The 17,853-nt window shown below is 39.3% G+C and overlaps 1 pseudogene; it reads left to right on the forward strand.

Annotated features, from left to right (window-relative positions):
• The first annotated feature begins 1,210 nt into the window (after positions 1 to 1,210).
• LOC130134554 (mechanosensitive ion channel protein 6-like) lies at positions 1,211 to 3,360 on the forward strand (annotated as a pseudogene).
• Positions 3,361 to 17,853: the final 14,493 nt, after the last annotated feature.

Raw genomic sequence — 17,853 nt, forward strand, 5'->3', positions numbered from 1 at the left:
ACAGAGTTGATTTCATGGTAAAGACCTCTTGTCCTATTCTCGGTCACTTTTAGAGTAAAATCTAAACCTGTGTGACATGGAGTGGATGTTGTGCTTGAAAATTTCCTCAAGTATATGTTTGAAAGTAGGTTCCCCTGACTGTCGCAAACTTTCTCATTCATTTGTTGTATGCTCTATGATATGGTGATCCATGGATGTTGATGATTGGAGTCAATATGTTAATTGCTTTGTTCTAGTGATGGTCAGAGGTGATCAACGGCGAGGTAAAATGTATATATGTTGGTCTCTGCTTAAGAATTTGTGTAGAGGATTGTGTATATCAAGTTCATACATGTTGATCTCGGGCCGATTATGAATGTTTTTATGCTGTTTGTTTTATCGTGAAACGTTCAGCTATATTGGATTTCAAGGAACATGTTTTGTAATTGAGAGGATACTATTTTGAATGGTTTGATAGATTTTGGATAGGTAATATTGTATATTTGTCGCTTGAATAGAAATGGATAAAAATTTGGCCGATAATTAGAAGAATAAAAGGGAAGTTCGAGTATACTGGAAATGAGACTGAAGGAGTCTTGTCGAAATGAATTGAATTTTGTCAATTTATGCTGGAATCTTGCTGGCATTTGTTAAAAAAATTGCTGGAATTGAACCGATTGCATGCTGACCGTGATTGTATTTCTCAGCCCAATGAAATTCTCGTTCTATTTTGTCTGTAGTTTGATGACACAAGTTCATATATGTAGGTGTGAAGACATTACATCAATTTCATGTCAATTCTTTACAAAACAATAGGAAGTTTTGATCTCGACTAATCTGTAATAATTCTGAATGTTGCTGCATGGCACTAATTGGATATGATTTTGGTAGATTCAAACTTGGTATTGCTCTAGCATGATGTAGTTGAGTTTGTCTAGCATGTTGATTGTTTGAGCTAACTGCTAGCTTATTCCATTCTCGACCGTGACCTTCTCTCACTTAAAAGACGAATTTCAGCAAAGAAAGGGGAGAAACAGTAAATTAATGCGTAGAGGACCAAAACAGTAAATTCAGCAACAAAGGGCTAAAGCCGAAATTTCACAAAAAGCTCGTACGGCTGAGTGTAGAACACACGCCCCATCATGCGCGCGGGCGCATTAACCTTCCCATCCATTGCCATTCCTCTTTTTGCCTCCTGCTAGTTAGTAAACTAATGCGAGATCACACACAAATGCATGCTATTCCAACACATTTGGAAGTCTTGAAGTGCATGTCGAACGCATCTTTTCAAAGCAATAGCTCATTCAAGAAAAGTCACAGCTTCTGATGACTATGGCAAAGAACAAGTCAAGGCTCATGGACTTGCTTGATCAAATGGACAAGATATCTGGTCGGATCTCAAAATTAGGGTTGTTGCCCAATTGCGGCAGGGACGAGGTTGAGGACGATCCTTTTACAGGGGAGGACTTACTAGAGCAATATAAGAAGGCCAGGCTCGACCTGATGGTCCTACTTGAATGGGTGAGTTTGATATTAGAAAGAAGACTCTATGGAAGCTCATGCTATGGAATTGGGAGGTAATGGTGTTGGTGTTGATATGTGGGAGGTTGATCTCTAGTTGGGGTGTCAAGATCATTGTGTTCTTTATTGAGAGGAACTTTGGTACGTGGAAGAGGGTTCTTTATTTAATTTATGGATTGAGGAAAGCAGTGCAAAATTGTCTATGGTTAGGGCTGGTCTTGCTAGCATGGCACTTCCTGTTTGATAAAAAGGTTAAGAGAGAGACCAGTAGCAAGAACTATCAGTTGGTGACCAAGATCTTAGTGAGGTTCTTGGTTGGCATAGTTATTTGGCTTGCAAAGACTTTTATAGTCAAGGTCTTGGCATCTTCCATCCACGTGAGCACCAACTTTTATAGGATTTAGTAGGCTCTATTCAATTAGTATGTGATTGAGACACTTTTACGCCTATCTGAGAAGCTACAAAAAAGGAGGGCTATGATACCTCCCGACCTTAATGCGGCTTAATTGCCAGCGAAAGATAGTGGGAGAGTGATAGGTAGCTGGAGAGTACAGAAGAGTCCTAGAGGAAAGGACAAGGGGAAGAGGGGATCACAATCGATCACTTGCATAAATTGAGCCCGAAGAATGTATTTGCCTAGAATGTGAAGCGGCTAATGAATTTGGTGCGGTATGGGAACCTCACGACACTGGATGAGCAGATATCAGGAATTTGTTCAATGTCTCACCATAAGTATTGAGCAAGATAGCTTTTTATCGTATAATATAAAATCTTAGAAGACGCCAGTTGTTACAAATTTAACATATATTGATCTACCTTGTCGAACCAAAGTTCAACATATTATCTCTAGAAATCTAGTTAGTTTAGTGGATGTTAAGGTAATGGATCCTACTCTTGATGTGAAAGGGGGAATTATTATTGCTAGTTGTGAGTGCTCATGAGCAAAAACTTCTTGTTGAATGAATATTTTCAGAGTCAGATCAAAGCACTCCCTAGTTTTAATTTAGATGCAAAATAAGACCGTTTTCTATTGCTCAAATAGCAAAAAACTAGTTGGCGCTTTTTTTAAAATGTGGATATAATGAAACCAATTTATTGCACTAGGCTTATAAATGCAATCTTCTCGAATTGGAGTTACTCGATAAAATGTCTATCTAATTGTGTTGAACTTCTATAGTTGCAGTGTCCACTAATTGAGCTGTAAGTTTGCATTTGGATGTACTGCAAGTTATGCTTTCAGATAACGAAGAGCACTAGCTTTGATGCTAGATGGTACTAAGACAACTGTGTACAAACACCATTGGATGGTGAACATGCTAGTTGGCATCCTCATAGCTGTTATATGGCTCTTTATACTAGGAATTGCCATGACAAAGTTTCTGCTTCTAATAAGCTCTCAATGGCTACTTGTGGTATTCATATTTGGAAACTCCTACAAGATGACATTTGAAGCGATTATTTTCTTGTTAGTGATGCATCCATTTGACGTCAACCATCAATGTGAAGTCGATGGGGTCAAGGTATACAAGCAAATAGAGCTTCGTGCTTTCAACAGATGTTCAAAATATATGTTTCTAAACATGATGCACTGTGTTTCAAATGGTGGTGGAAGAGATGAACATCTTAATGATTGTTTTCTTGAGATACGACAATCAGAAGATAATAATTCCGAACATTGTTCTTGCTACTATGGCCATCAGTAACTACTATCGAAGTCCTAATGTGGAAGATGCAATTTAATTCTATGTGCACATATCTAAACCAATTGAGAAGATTGCCACGATGAAACAGAGAAGAACAAGAACAATGTTTGGAATTCAACTACATCTCCCATATCAGGACTTCGATAGTAGTTACTGATGGCCTTAGTAGCAACAACAATGTTTGGAATTATCATCTTATGGTTGTCGTATCTCAGGTAAACAGTCGTTAAAATGATCATCTCTTTCACCACCATCTGAAACACACTGCATCATGGTTTAGAAACATATATTTTGAACATCCGTCGAAAGCACAAAGCTCTATTCGCTTGTGTACGTGGACCCCATCGACTTCATAACAATCGTTGACATCAAATGCATGCATAACAAAGAAGAAACTAGTCACTTCAAATGTCATCTTGCAGGGGTTTCCAAATATGAATACCACAAGTAGCAATTGGGAGCTTATGAGAAGCAGAAACTTTTTCATGGCAAATCCTAGTATAAGGAGCCATATAACAGCTATGATGATGTCAACTTGAATGTTCATCATCCGATGGAGTTTGGTCACGGCTGTCTTGGTATCATCCAGCGTCAAAGCTAGTGCTTTTCGTTCTCTATAAGTGTTACCCTACGTTACATCCAAATAAAAAACTTAAATCTCAATTAGTGGACACTGTAACCACAGAAGTTGAACACATGTAAATAGACATTGTAACTACTTCATCAACGTAAAGAAGATTGCATTTATAAGCCTAGTGTAATCAATTGGTTTCATTATGTCCACATTTTTAAAGAAAAACCAACTAGCTTTTTTTCTATTTGAGCTATAGAAAACAGTCTCATTTTGCATCTAAATTAAAACTAAAGAGTTTTGTGAGCCGACTCTGAAAAAATTCAATCAGTAAGAACTTTTGCTCATGAGTAGTCACAACTAGCAATAATAATTCCCCCTTTCGCATCAGGAGCATAATATGTTATCTTAACATCCATTAAACTAACTAGATTTCCGGACATTAATATGTTGAATTTTGGTTTGACTAGGTAGATCAACATTTGGAAAATTTCAATATGTGACACAGTTAGGGTTCAGCGGGACAGTGAAAGAGTAGAACAAACAAATTTAAAAGATCACAATAATCCAGGTACTTGGATCCCTACTGACTCACATTCTGGAAAATTTCCTTCGCCGCTGCTCTTGCCTCACTTTCTTTGTTTATTTGCTTCGAAGATTGATCATCATGACCAGATATCTTATCATCCAGTGTTTGTGAGGTTCCCATACTCGCTTGCTCCTTTTGGCGGATCAAATAGATGCTGCCTTGAAATATGTTGATCTAACTCTGAAATCTGGCTATATGTTGTTGATGGAAGAATTCTCTGAATGTATACAAAGCTGTATTAAGAAAGGCCGATTGGACACATTGGTGTTGATAATTGAGAGGTGCAAGGTATGCCATTAACATGTTCGGTCCTGATCCTTGAAGTTCTGCACTTGTATATGTTCATTTCTTGGTTCGTCCTTTCCATTTGTGACTTTGTTCGTGCCAATGTTCTTAGGCAATTGATCAAAATAAAGCTCTTTGTCCACCGTGGAGTGTATGAAATTACATTGCTGAAATTGTGATGCAAGGTGACAACAACAAATTAGCATTTTATGCATTGGAATTTATGGTGAAATGGATTGCTAGAGGCGAGATGGCAAGGCCTCCTGTTCATCTTTCCGTGGATGAAGGGCTGGTTTTATCGGCACTTGGAACTGCTGGAAGAACATTTAGTTCTACTCTCCTAGATGCTTCTTGGGCAATCTTGCAACGGTCTTTACAACAAAAGGATACACCTAGTCCAGCTTCGTATGTATGCTCTTGCCTCGCTGGGCAATTTACAGAGGGCCTTTAGTATTGCCTATGGAAATCTTTCGGAGCAAGCTGAAGATCTTTTCTCGCCATTTACATCTCTAAATCCATCGGTGGTTGCATGCAATTACGAGTCCAAAAGTTTTTATCCACTAAGTGTCCATGCGATGTTTGTGTTCATTGATATCCTAAATTTAACCTAACCATTCTAATAAAAAGAAAAACAACAATCAATGCATTAAAAGTGTGCAATAAAGTAAAATCGAAATAAAAGTGCACAAACAGCGACCTGACATCGTCTTTAAAAGAAAAAACAATAAAAAAAAATTCCTATGGTAAAGTTCTAAAGGTTTATTCAATTTTGAATCAAATTTTGTTTAAGCCCAAAATGTTCCTTAAAAGCCCTAAACTAAATGAATTCTAATTTTTTTTTAGCCTTTCCCACATTTTTATATCTTCCTGAATTTTCTGAATTTTTTTATTCTTATTTTTTTATTATGGAAAAAGGGACTTCGGACCGGGTCAGGGGAACCCAGTCCGATTGTCCAGTCTGACTGTGGGTCTCGCCCGGACCACAGAGGTCCGGGTTGGGTCTGATTTTCGGATCACTCTGGGCCCAATCTGAATATAGCCAACTTATCAAATTTTGTCCAGATTCAATACCAATTTCGTTCGGCCCATTGTTTATCTTTATCTGATCCATATCTCTCAATCTTATAACATCCGGCCCAGATCAATTAATCAGATCAGACCCGACCTCTTTATTATACCCTTTTTTTTATTTTTCTATTTTATTTTTATTATTTCTATTCTTATTTTCTGTTCTTCTCCACCGTATATGTCATGCCGGAGCTCCGGCCAGATGTTGACAGCCGACATCACCATCCACTACCAAAACCATCCCGTCGGCTTCATCACCACCTGCCATCAAACACCGTTATGGATGGAGGGCCGTTTTTATTCTCCAACTAATATATCTCAAACAATGCATAAACACAACAAGTAGAGGGAAGTAAGAAATTGGCCTTTAACCGCAGGCAACTCCGGCGAGGGGAATGGCCTTTCATCAGCGAACCACTCGGACATCAAACCATATGCCACAAATCAAAGAGAAAGCACAGATTCAGTCACAACGGAAAAATCTCGCAACAAAATCAAGTATAAAATGAGGATTCAAATCCATGTTATGCAAACACGGTGAATGAGTGGATTGTACCCATTTCGACGCAAACTCACAACCATACTCGAATTAGATGAATATACAACACTCTATCAGTCTCATGTATAGTTGATTTCACCTTGGTTTTATCCTGGACTCTCGGCTACCTATCTACAGAAGACAGAATTGTAACAAAGGATAAGAGGAGAGAATTTTGCCTGGTTCGTGGCTGCAAAATGGCGATCGACGACCATGAGGAGAAATCAACAACGAAGTCAGAAACCGTCGACAATGTGGTGGCAATAACCACTAAGATGAATCGCCAAACTCGACAATAATCAGCGGTCGGAAAATCACAATCTCTCATGCCGACTCGGCTCAGTGAAAGAAAACGCAAATCTGGGAATGATTTTCTCTCCTTGTGTTTATATCAGACCGAAATATTCGACTTCACTCCCTCTCGATCGATCCAAACCGATTCCCATACATCCTATTCTAGAGACCAATTTTCATCGTGGAGGAAGAGGAGTGACCTCGCGGATGATCACTTGACTGTAGGAAGCTAAGACATGGACGGAACCACGGCGGCGGAAGCGGCAGAAGACCAGTGGCGCCAGGACAATTACTTTTGGATTTTTGCCTCAGTCGCCCACCTGTGAGTCTTCACGGACGCATAGATTGGGTTGGGTCATGAATGGTCCAACCTAAATTGGTGTTGTTCTTGATGTTGCTGGCCTAATTTTGAGTGCTCTCTTCACATAGGTATGCTGATTTTGGCTCTCGGAATTTGAAGGCTCTGATGTTCCCCCAACTTCCCCTTGTTAGGCATAAACTGTACTGTAACCATTGATCTTTCCTTTTCTTTTGTATGTTATTCGATTCCGCCTTTTTGAGTTTTGACATAATGGATTTAGGATGTTAGTCTTTAGAGCCAGTAATTTTGTTTCGCGTTTTACGTCCTCTTCTTTCTGTATGAGAACCACGGAGGGACGGTGATGCAAATCTTGCGAGGTAATTGGTTGATGATGAATAAATGTTGCACAAATTAGTTCTCGTTCCATATCTGCTTTCCATAAATTGATCTGTCCATCTTCTGTCTTGAGCTTGTTAGGTTGGTGGTAAGGAAAGAGAAGCCCCGGTCAACTGAACTAGCTCTAGTCTCTTACAGCATCTGTATGACAACGAAAATGTTACAATAATTAAATATTAAATCACGTCTTCATTTAACAGCTTAAATTTTTAGAACAGTTAGTAGTGATTCTATCAAAATCTCACATGGTATCGGAGCTAGAGGTCCTGCATTCAATTCTTTCCAAACCTCAATTCCATTTCCAATTAAATATATCCACACTTAATACTAGGTAAAAAAAGACCAGACTAAGCGTGAATGAGAGTGTTAGAATAATTAAATATTAAACTACATCTTCATCTAACAGATTAAGTTTTTAGAACAGTTGACGGTAATCCTACCAAAATCTCACAGAAAAGAAGAAACCATTTTGCAAAAGCGACTAGTTAGGCTGGTCCATGGGATACCTCTTGAGGTGGAGGAAGAGAATGCTCCGCGAGGGAAGTGATTATTTGATTTCGATGCTTGGACAGGAGAAGAAGAAAAACATTGACGATATATTTTTGCTGTGCTTCGTTCAGTGGAGTTCACGTGATCCGAGGATACGCCATTGACTGGATTTTACATCTGTTATTATGTGCATGCGAGAAAACTTCTCCGCGGAGATTAGAATTGTTGAGTAGGTCACTCCCAATTGGAGAGGCCAAAGGGAGGGGGAAAGAAAATCAAGAGAGATCGGGAGATAAATCAAAATAATCTTCCACATCCAGAAAATCATGAGTGTTCCGGAAACAAATCACCGTGATTTTCATATCGTACAATTCCAATTGGGATTGCATTTGCTCCTATAAATAGGAGTCCTCCTCAATGGAGATATATACAAAAAGCAAGAAGATCATAGTATAGCGGAAGAAACAATCTTCTTCTTCCAAGAGAGTTATCCAGTTTGTGAGAGGTTCAGATCCACAAATTGAAGACAGTGAGAGATCCACCTTAGGGTGAAGTTGTATCCCATTATTTATCATAGTGGAAGTTTGAAGTGGACTACGGTCCTGTGGTTTTTCCCTTCACCTTGGAGGGTTTCCACGTTAAAATTCTGGTGTTATTTACTATTCGTCTTTAACGCTTTCATCAAATATTTTATCCTATTTAATTGTCACAGAAATAGTAGTGGGAAAATTATCCAGGCCTTTTTCGCATATACTGTTCTTTTTCCCAACAAGAATGACTCTTGCTTATATATATATATCAAGAAGTGAAAGAGGGCTATACTCTTCTCAAATTTCTTCCCGGTAGGTGGAGAGAATCAACCAGCGCTGATAATCCTCTTTGAGCCTCACTACGAGGGTTTTCCACCTGTTATGGAATCAATGGAACGTTCGAATTAATTCATAATTACTTCGAACTGAGAGGTCAAGGTTGGCGAGTCCAGCAGACTCATTAAGATGCTAGTAGCTCAAAATACTCTGTACATGAGGTATGTTGAAATTGGGCAATGCGATATGAGTTATTCAGAAATTTGGTTGTAATATAAATCGAATCCGTGATTTTATAGAAAATGGATGAATCCGTAACTACTAAAGTAATCACCTTAGTGACTATTTACTGTGATGTATGGCAGGATGACAATGGAGGCCGGGACTCGGGGTTCGTGTGCTATACAGAAGTCTGTACGTTACATTGAAGAAAATGACGGCCCACTTTAAACTGAAAGAATCTCATCTCGCTCTCTCAAAAGGCTAATAAACTCGAAGAATCTCATCTCCTTCTCACCAAATGCAAGCCACCCTAGCCAAACTCCCGACACCTCCCACCTCCGCCCATTAACCTCCACCTCCACCGCTGCCGTCGACCCCTCCCACCTCCACCGCGTCTCCACCATCCTCTATCAGCAGCAGCAATCACCCGATTCCCACCTCCATGCCTCCCTCCCCTCCTTCCCCTCCCAACTCACCCCCGAGTTCTTCTTCCACGTCTGCAACAACTTCCCCCTCTCATGGCATCCCGTCCATCGCTTCTACCAGTTCACCCTCACCCTCCCCGACATCCCCCACTCCTGCCTCACCCTCAACAAGCTCGCCGATGTGATCGGTTAGTTGGATGTGTATGTGCTTGAACTTACTATGTGTTTCGCCAGTATCCGATGCAATACCTCTCAACAAGGTTGGCTCTTCGGCTTTTTTGTCTTTTTGTGTGTGTATCGGGTCAGTGGTGATTCGGAAAGGAAGGATTCGGTTCTAACAAGCAAAAACTGCAGATAAAGGAAATGACAATTGCGATTAAAAGGATAAGGCAAAGCAATAAAGGATAAAGGTAATGCGAATACAAAAGACACCTTACGAAATTGAAGATGTGTTGTTTCATTGATTGATTTGCGGGTCCTTTACAACAATACTTCGTCGGCTATTTATAACCAGATTAGACAGATAACCGTCATAGTGGCTACTATTTCAAATTCAAACTATTTCCGATACATTCGGGATGTTTCCAAGTAACGGCACCATGTTATCCACAGGGCGGTTGAACTTTAGTGTCCATGGATTCTTCGGTAATTCGTCTATTGTTTGCTATGCTGACTTTTGAATCATGATTTGTGCCAAACCGTCGGTAACCGTGGTCATCTTTATCCATGGGCTTCTTTAAACTCGTGGGCTGACCATCCGATGACCCCTTTGGGCTCTATCGGTTTGCTGCGGCCCATGAAGGTTATTTTTGGGTGTCAATACTATGTAGAGATGATGTCACTTTCTTCAAAGATTGAGAGAACCATAATCTAGTTTGCCCATCGAAGTGTGACATTTTGTCGTGAGGAGTCCCATTTTGTGAATTGCATTATGTTATGTGCAGATAAAAGATGCTTACTCGCTAAGGTTCTTCCAGAATAATTCAAGTCGCTTGCCTAAGTGGTGCAATGATGGGGACTTTGTTGAATTTAAATCAGTCGTTATATTATTGTTCATCCTTTCATTGTGTTCTATTTTTTTTTATAGGTTCTTGCTATATACGTATTTACTGTACGAATTTCTAAATTTGATTTGTACTTTCTATCTTATGAAGGAAAGAGATGTTCTTTTGGTTTAAGGGTTCTTTGGCCTCCCTTCTACCCTGAATGTTTATTCTAAACATTTATGTGTAAAATGAAATGATATTGGTAATGGAAACATCTAATAGGGGTGAGCATAGTTTTAGAGTAAAACTTCCAGGTTCCAAGATATGTAGGGTAAATTCTAAATTTCAAAAATTAGGAAAATTATTTCAATGGGTGGGTTCTAAGTTCTAGGTAGGTGAAACCTGGAACTAAGTTTTTGTATTTTTCTTGGTCCATATTTTCGTGTGATGCTACGATATTCTATGGTGTCCGATGATGAATGTATAATAAAAAAAACCACTAATACGAGCTTCTATTATATGACTGAGACTTTTACTTTATTAATATTTCATATTCATCGTGTATATAAATATAAGTTGTGATCAGTGGATTGTAACAACGAGTGATGATCATTAAGGTGATGATTTACTATAATCGTTCAATTAATAATATAGGTGGAACATGGGTAGACCCTCGAACCGGCCTTACAACCTATGACAGGGTTGGTTCCAAGTTCCAAGATATACAGGGTAGGTTCTAGATTCCACATGGAACCTATACGAAACCTGGAACCATTCACCCTAACATCTAATACACATTAAAAACAAATCCAAGACTTAGTTTTAATTTGTATTACCTAGCAAATTTACTAATATAAGAGCCATTTTTCTGTCATTTTTTCAATTTATTCAAAAAATGTTTATTTGTTTTGTGGAGAAATCATTTATGTTGATACGCACATCTTAGGGGTAATCTAATCGAGAAAAATAGATATGGCATTGCACGATTTGAAAGATATTTATTCGATGATTGCTAAAAGAATAATCTCTTTGTACAACTATTAAGTGAAAAAAAAATCGAACAAAAATTTTTAATAATGGATTTATCTTGTTAATGTCTCTTATTCCAAGTTATAGCCAAATTAACAAATTATATAAAATAATATTAGCATATTGTTCCAAAGAGATTAATTGATAGAGTACATAACGGGGGATAAGAATACCAATAGTACCATAACTTTCGTACAGCGCATACTTGAGCGTCATAACTCTTTTGTTTCGATCACTTAAGCGCCATGATCTCCAAAAAATATTCACTTGAGTGCCATTAGTTTCAATGGATCACTTGAGGGTAATAACTTTTTTTAAAATATTCACCCAAGTGCCAAAAGTCCGACGTGGTGTATCACTTGTAGTGAACATTTTTTAAAAATTATGACACTCAAGTAATTGATTGAAAAATTATATGTTACTCAAGTTATTGAAAGAAAGTCATGGTACTCAAGTGAGCGCCATAAATATATTATGGCACTCATATGATCAAAAATAAAATTATAGCTCTCAAGTGAGTGCCGCATAAAAATTATGACATTTGTGGTGTTTATTTCCCTCTTTATTAATAATAGAGAAAAAACCACCAAAAACCCCAAACTTTACCACCTGTGACACATTTACCCCGAACTTTTTTTTGTGACACAAAAAACCCCAAACTATCCTATTTGTGACACATTTACCCTATTGTACTTTAGTCCATGGGCATTTTCGTCTTTTTTGCTTTTTCTTTTTTTATTTTTTTTTCATTTCAGGCGAGGGCGGCCCTCGTCGGATCTGGCGATGGCCACCCTTGCCGGCGTCGAGCAAGGGTGGCCCTCGCCGGATCCCGCGAGGGCCGCCTCGCCGGCGAGCCAGCGAAGGTGGCCCTCGCCGGATCCGGCGAGGGCCGCCCTCGCCGACATCGGGTGAGGGTCGCCTCACCTGGGCGAGCAAGGACGGCCCTCACCCGACTCCGGCGAGGGCGACCCTCGCCGACGTTAGGCAAGGGCGACCCTCGCCGGCGTCGGGCGAGAGTCGCCCTCGCCGGAGTCGGGCGACGGCCACCCTCGCTCGCTCAGGCAAGGCGACCCTCGCCCGACCCGGCGAGGGCGACCCTCGCCGGAGTCGGGCGAGGGCCGCCCTCGCTCGCTCGCCCGGCGAGACACGGCGAGGGCCGCCTTCGCTGAGTCGGGCGAGGGTCGCCTCGCTGGGCGAGCAAGCGAGGCGCCCTCGCCTTGAGTCGGGCGAGGGCCGCCCTCGCCCGACACCTACGAGGGTCGCCCTCGCCAGATCTGGCGAGGGCCGCCCTCGCCTGGGCGAGCGAGGGCGGCACTCACCCAACTCAGGCGAGGGCGACCCTCGCCCGATGCCGGCGAGGGCGACCCTCGCCCGATGCCGGCGAGGGTCGCCTCACCTGAGTCGGGTGAGGGTCGCCTCGCCTAGGCGAGCGAGGGCGGTCCTCGCCCGACTCTAGCGAGGGTGACCCTCGCCCGACTCTAGCGAGGGTGGCCCTTGCCCGACGCCGGCGAGGGTCGCAGTCAGGCGAGGGCCGCCCTCGCTCGCCCAGGCAAGGCGACCCTCGCTCGACGCCGGCGAGGACCACCATCTCCGGAAAGAAAAAAAAAAAAAGCAAAAGAAACGAAAATGCCCATGGATTAAAGTACAATGGGGTAAATGTGTCACAAATAGGATAGTTTGGGGTTTTTAGTGTCACAAAAAAAAGTTCGGGGTAAATGTGTCACAGATGGTAAAGTTTGGGGTTTTTGGTGGTCTTTTCCCTTAATAATAAAGCAAATCTAATGGTTGTTTCAATCCCAAACTTCTACATATCCAAAAAGCCCATGCATACATTTTATGTACACTTTCTTTTTTTTTTGGTCAGCATGTACACTTGATCACGCATAACTATAGGTGGACAAAATTGGGATCCACAAATCTCTAACATTCTAATTTTAAATTAACATCATTGTTGAATATTTCATAAATCGATCATCTTTTCTTTTATGATAATTTAGTATTAAAATCTTTACTTATTATTTTTATTCTTCACTAGCTTATTTTGTATTTTCTTTCCTTCACACGCTAATGCGTGTTTGCTTTTACTATAGAATTAAGGAATCATGCAATAAATGTCACATGGGCCAATCATGGCAATTCATATGAAAGATGAAAATTCGGAGGATTTCAACAAGTGGTGCAAACATTGGAAACTGAGTATATATAGATTGGCCCCCTACCATGGCAATAATCATCCCACCAATTCGAGACTTGTTGGTGACAAAGGAACAGCTTGAGGAACAGTTCGAACTTGCTTTGGCTATGTCACCTAATAGTCGTTCACTTCTCCCTTATTCATAAATTTAAAGAGTCGGACAATATTACTACTCGTTTTCTCACATCCTGTTCTCGTAGTATGCCTAAACTTAGTGCCTCCCAAATGTCATCCTGCAACTTTTGTGTCTTAAAATCTCGTGAGACAGTGATCCACAAAACATTATCATAGTTTGCTTTTTTGAGGAGTATATTATGTATGTGCACCATAATAGTAGTTTTACCAACGCTCCCTAAATGCGTTGAGATATTTGATTCCTATTAAGTACTCGCAAATCTTTGTAGTATTTCTCTGAAATGCCTCTCCCACCAGCTTTCGTCCTAACAAGTTATTGATTTTGGTCTCTCTTGCCTCAAATAGCACTTTCGGGAATTTGCCAACTTTCGTCCTAACAAGTTATTGATTTTGGTCTCAAATAGCCCTTTCGGGAATTTACCTCGTGTCATAAGGTCTTCCGCTTCTCGCATTTGTACATACATGTGTTGATGTGGTGGCAAACAATCCTGACTCGCTGCTTCAATATTATGGAAATCATTTCTAAGCTTATCCACATCCGCCAACCAATTCGCAACTTCCATTCTAGGCTTCTTTAGAGACACGGTAAATTCTAACTCATTCCTTGTGTCTGCTTCTCTCCTATAGAGTCGTTTTAGTTTTCTTTTCAAAACTCTGTTCTCTTCAAAATGGTTGCCTGTGTTTGGATGATTCGTCATTGTCGCACCCTTGTTCGCATCTAATATCGCAATTAAAAATTTCCATCCGTTAAAGTCTCATGATAGTGTTCTTGTTGCCCCGTAATAAAGTAGCATGGTGGCACAATGATTAATTTAGGTAAATAAACATATTCTTGGTAATGACGATGGGCCTATCAGACCAGTTCCATAAGGTGAAATCTAAGGAGGTGGAGATTGTAATGATGATATCCATTAAAGCTTGTGGGAGACCTATAACTAAATGGTTTTTCCACGATGATAATGGCACAGTTGGATTGTGCTACACATTCCTTGTCTCGTGATTAATAGATTGATGTGGAACACTTCGATGTTGAGGGGCACCATAATTGGTTGCATTAAAATATTCAAGCGTAAGATCAATCAACTATGGAATTTTTATATCAAGCCATGGGTACAGGTAAAATAAGTGATCATACCAAAATAAAAAAACTCCTAAACCTATTGCATATGTTCAAATTCAGTTATAAACTTTTCAATTATGTAAATTTAGTTCCGAACCTTATCACGTTTTGCCATTGAGTTCATCTCAGCTAATTTTGGCCAGACATTGCTGATGTAGATGCTGGTCATCTTACGTGGCACGAGCAATCTTAACGTGGATGTCAACGGTCCTACATGGCATGGCCAGCCTTAACGTGAACAAATTCTTTTAATTTTGTTTAATTTATTTATTTTTTCTTTTCTTTTTCCTTATCTTTCTTTTCTTTTCTTTTTTTCAATGTAGCCAGCGACGGTCACCAAAGCTTGGCGACCCCTCTGTAAGGTGCATATAATGGATAAGTTTCGTAAGTATTGTTGCAGACGCGGTCATATGACATCCAATTGTTATCGAATTATACAAAAATATAAAGACAGTTCACAATTTCCTTTTTTCGAATTATTTTTAACTTGTAAGTAGCTTATATTTCAATGAATTAAGGTCTAACTAAACATAACACGATTTTTAGCCAAAAATTAGTTTGTTGAAGAGTTCTTTTTTTTTTTGGTAAGGAAAAAAAAAACTTGAACAACTCAAGTGAAGCAAATCATAAATTTGGACTCTAATTCATGATCAATTTACTTAACCTCATATAGCAATACACCTCTTTATGGGTACTTTATAATTGCCGTTTTTGTTCGTATGATGATATATTGTCATGTCTTCTTAAGATTCAATCTATAATATTCCATAGGCTTTGCTTTTAACATGAACATAATTGAACATAATGCGGTGTCATTGGATAATTATATTGAATTTTATTGAATCAGGTTAGCTTACTATTATTATATTGAATTTTTTAATTAGCAGTGAGGATCTGCATATTTCAATTCGACAAATAGAATGAGAATAAATATTATATATCTAATGTGGAAGCATTTGTCAGAAGAATTGTACTCATTGCAACAAACAATGCTTGAGATTTTTAAAGTTCTTTTTAAGTTAATTCCTTTTTTGTTGTGGATAAATTATTTTTTCAGAAATGTAAAAAGAAATAAGAAATAGAAGAAGTCAAAGCTACATTAGGTGGGGCATACAATGGATCAAGTGTCTACCCTGCAGCAAATTATTGAATCAAATTTACGTCATTGTATGATTACTTTCTGATGAATAATTGACTACATAAGTGGAGAGTCGCATTCATGTGATTGAGTGAAGTACTACTCTTCTAAACAGATTTTACCACGAATTATGTGTAAATAAACATATATGTGAAAACCAACCAAGCGAATATAGCATGACTAAAACAATTTAAAAATAAAGAATAAAATTTTTTTATAGGATTGCAACATTTTTTTTTAAAAAGAGCATTTACATTTTTTAGTTTTGTTAAAATTTCAGATATATTTTCCATAACTGCATGCTAAAAAATCTCTTTTCTTTTTTCTGTTTAAAGTGCTTAAGAAACATAGTATTAGAACATCTTTTCCGTCTCATATCAATCTTAGGACCCGTGAAATTATGATATTCTTCTAAGAATACTATAAATATATTTATTAGAAAAGACCCATTTCTTCTCTTGGATTACATCTCACACTAGTACCGATACTAACTATTCAAACATATGTGTTCGCGCGGGCTAAGTAATTAGTTTTAATTATTCGTGGCCAAATATGCAAATAGAAGATGCTTACTCACTCTTTGAGAATCATTCGAGCCGCTTGCCTAAGTGGTACAAGGAGGGGGGACAACGTCGAGCTTCCATTCTGTCAAATTCGAAAAAGTACCGAATGAGCGGTAGCTTATAACTACTCGTTTGATAAAACAGTGTGGCAAATTAGATCTTGACTGATGCTGATTGTTAATACTGGTTTTCGGTCACCACCCATCATTATAAAAGAGCATGTTGTACAGTCATTCAAGACCATTTTAGAGACAGACCTTGTCTTGTTTGTTATGTAGAAATGGACTATTGTTATGTAGAAATGGACTATTTTGCCTCATCGCAGAGCGTGCGAGTAGTTTACATGTTATTAGCAATGACGAATTGCTTATATGGGGGACAACCTGAAAACTGCAAATTTATGCACATTAAGAAAGAACAATTTGGACCCACCCATCGGTGGCCGCGTTGGTTTGCGCTCAGTTCCTTTCACGAGAAGTCCTGGGTTCAAACTCGCCCATCGGTGATTTAAGTGGAGGGTCGTGGCGGTGGGATGCTGTGCTAGCCCCCCTCAAGGACTAGTCGAGCATCACCGCTGGTTTGAGCCATAGCTCGCCGGCCGCGCGGACACCTCGGTTATCCAAAAAAAAAAAAAAAAGAAAGAACAATTTGGTATGATCCCACGGTTGCCATGGCAATTGTGACAATGCCCCATATGTGGTTCATTCTTGAAGAAACAGTTCATGATTGTCCCACTTTCATTGAAACCTAACCTTCCTAAAGTTTCCCATGCTTAAACAAAATTCTAAGTCTGTTGATTCGTTGTCATAACTTCACTCGATATTGAAAGTAAACCGTAATTGTTCCATATGTGCAGCTAGTACAAACACGGAAATGACCCGACTGAAAGAAGAGCGCAGAATAATTTTGCAGTTGCCACCATATAAACCTTCGACCTGAGAAACTCACGTGACAACACTTTAGAGGCTCGATTGCATGTGCGAAGGAAATAAAACTAAATGAATCGGTAAGCATTCAACAATTCCTTAGTATTACAGTCTAATGACATATGAAACATCTTTGCTGCAAGAAGTATAATACGTCTCTCTGGCTGAGGAGAAACAATTGGCTGTATAACACGGTAAAACATAGAACCTGCAGCTGCAATTTAGAGAAGCTTGCAAGTGATCAGCCATTCTGGCGCTCATGAATCTATGTTCCTCTCACAAAAAATAAATTGCCCATAAATGGAGCTACAGTGCAGGGTATTTGAAATAATTAGAGGTGCCAAAGTGAGTTGTCGCAAAGAAAAAAAAATTACTATAAGGTGAATTATCTATAAAATTGAATCTCCTTTCGTATGTCGATGCTCTATTCATCTTTTTTTCTTTTGTTGGAATATTATGCTGTGCTAGGAAAAAAGCAAGAAAGAAGAAAAGAAAACAAAATTAGAATCAGATTCAAACCAACCCAAAGAAATTAGAAAAGCAAAAGATGAATTCAGGAGAGAGGCCACGTATTC

The sequence above is a fragment of the Syzygium oleosum genome, unplaced genomic scaffold (assembly GCF_021117445.2).
Source record: "Syzygium oleosum isolate NSW1041296 unplaced genomic scaffold, Sole_v2.1 Sole_v2.13, whole genome shotgun sequence".
NCBI lineage: Eukaryota > Viridiplantae > Streptophyta > Magnoliopsida > Myrtales > Myrtaceae > Syzygium > Syzygium oleosum.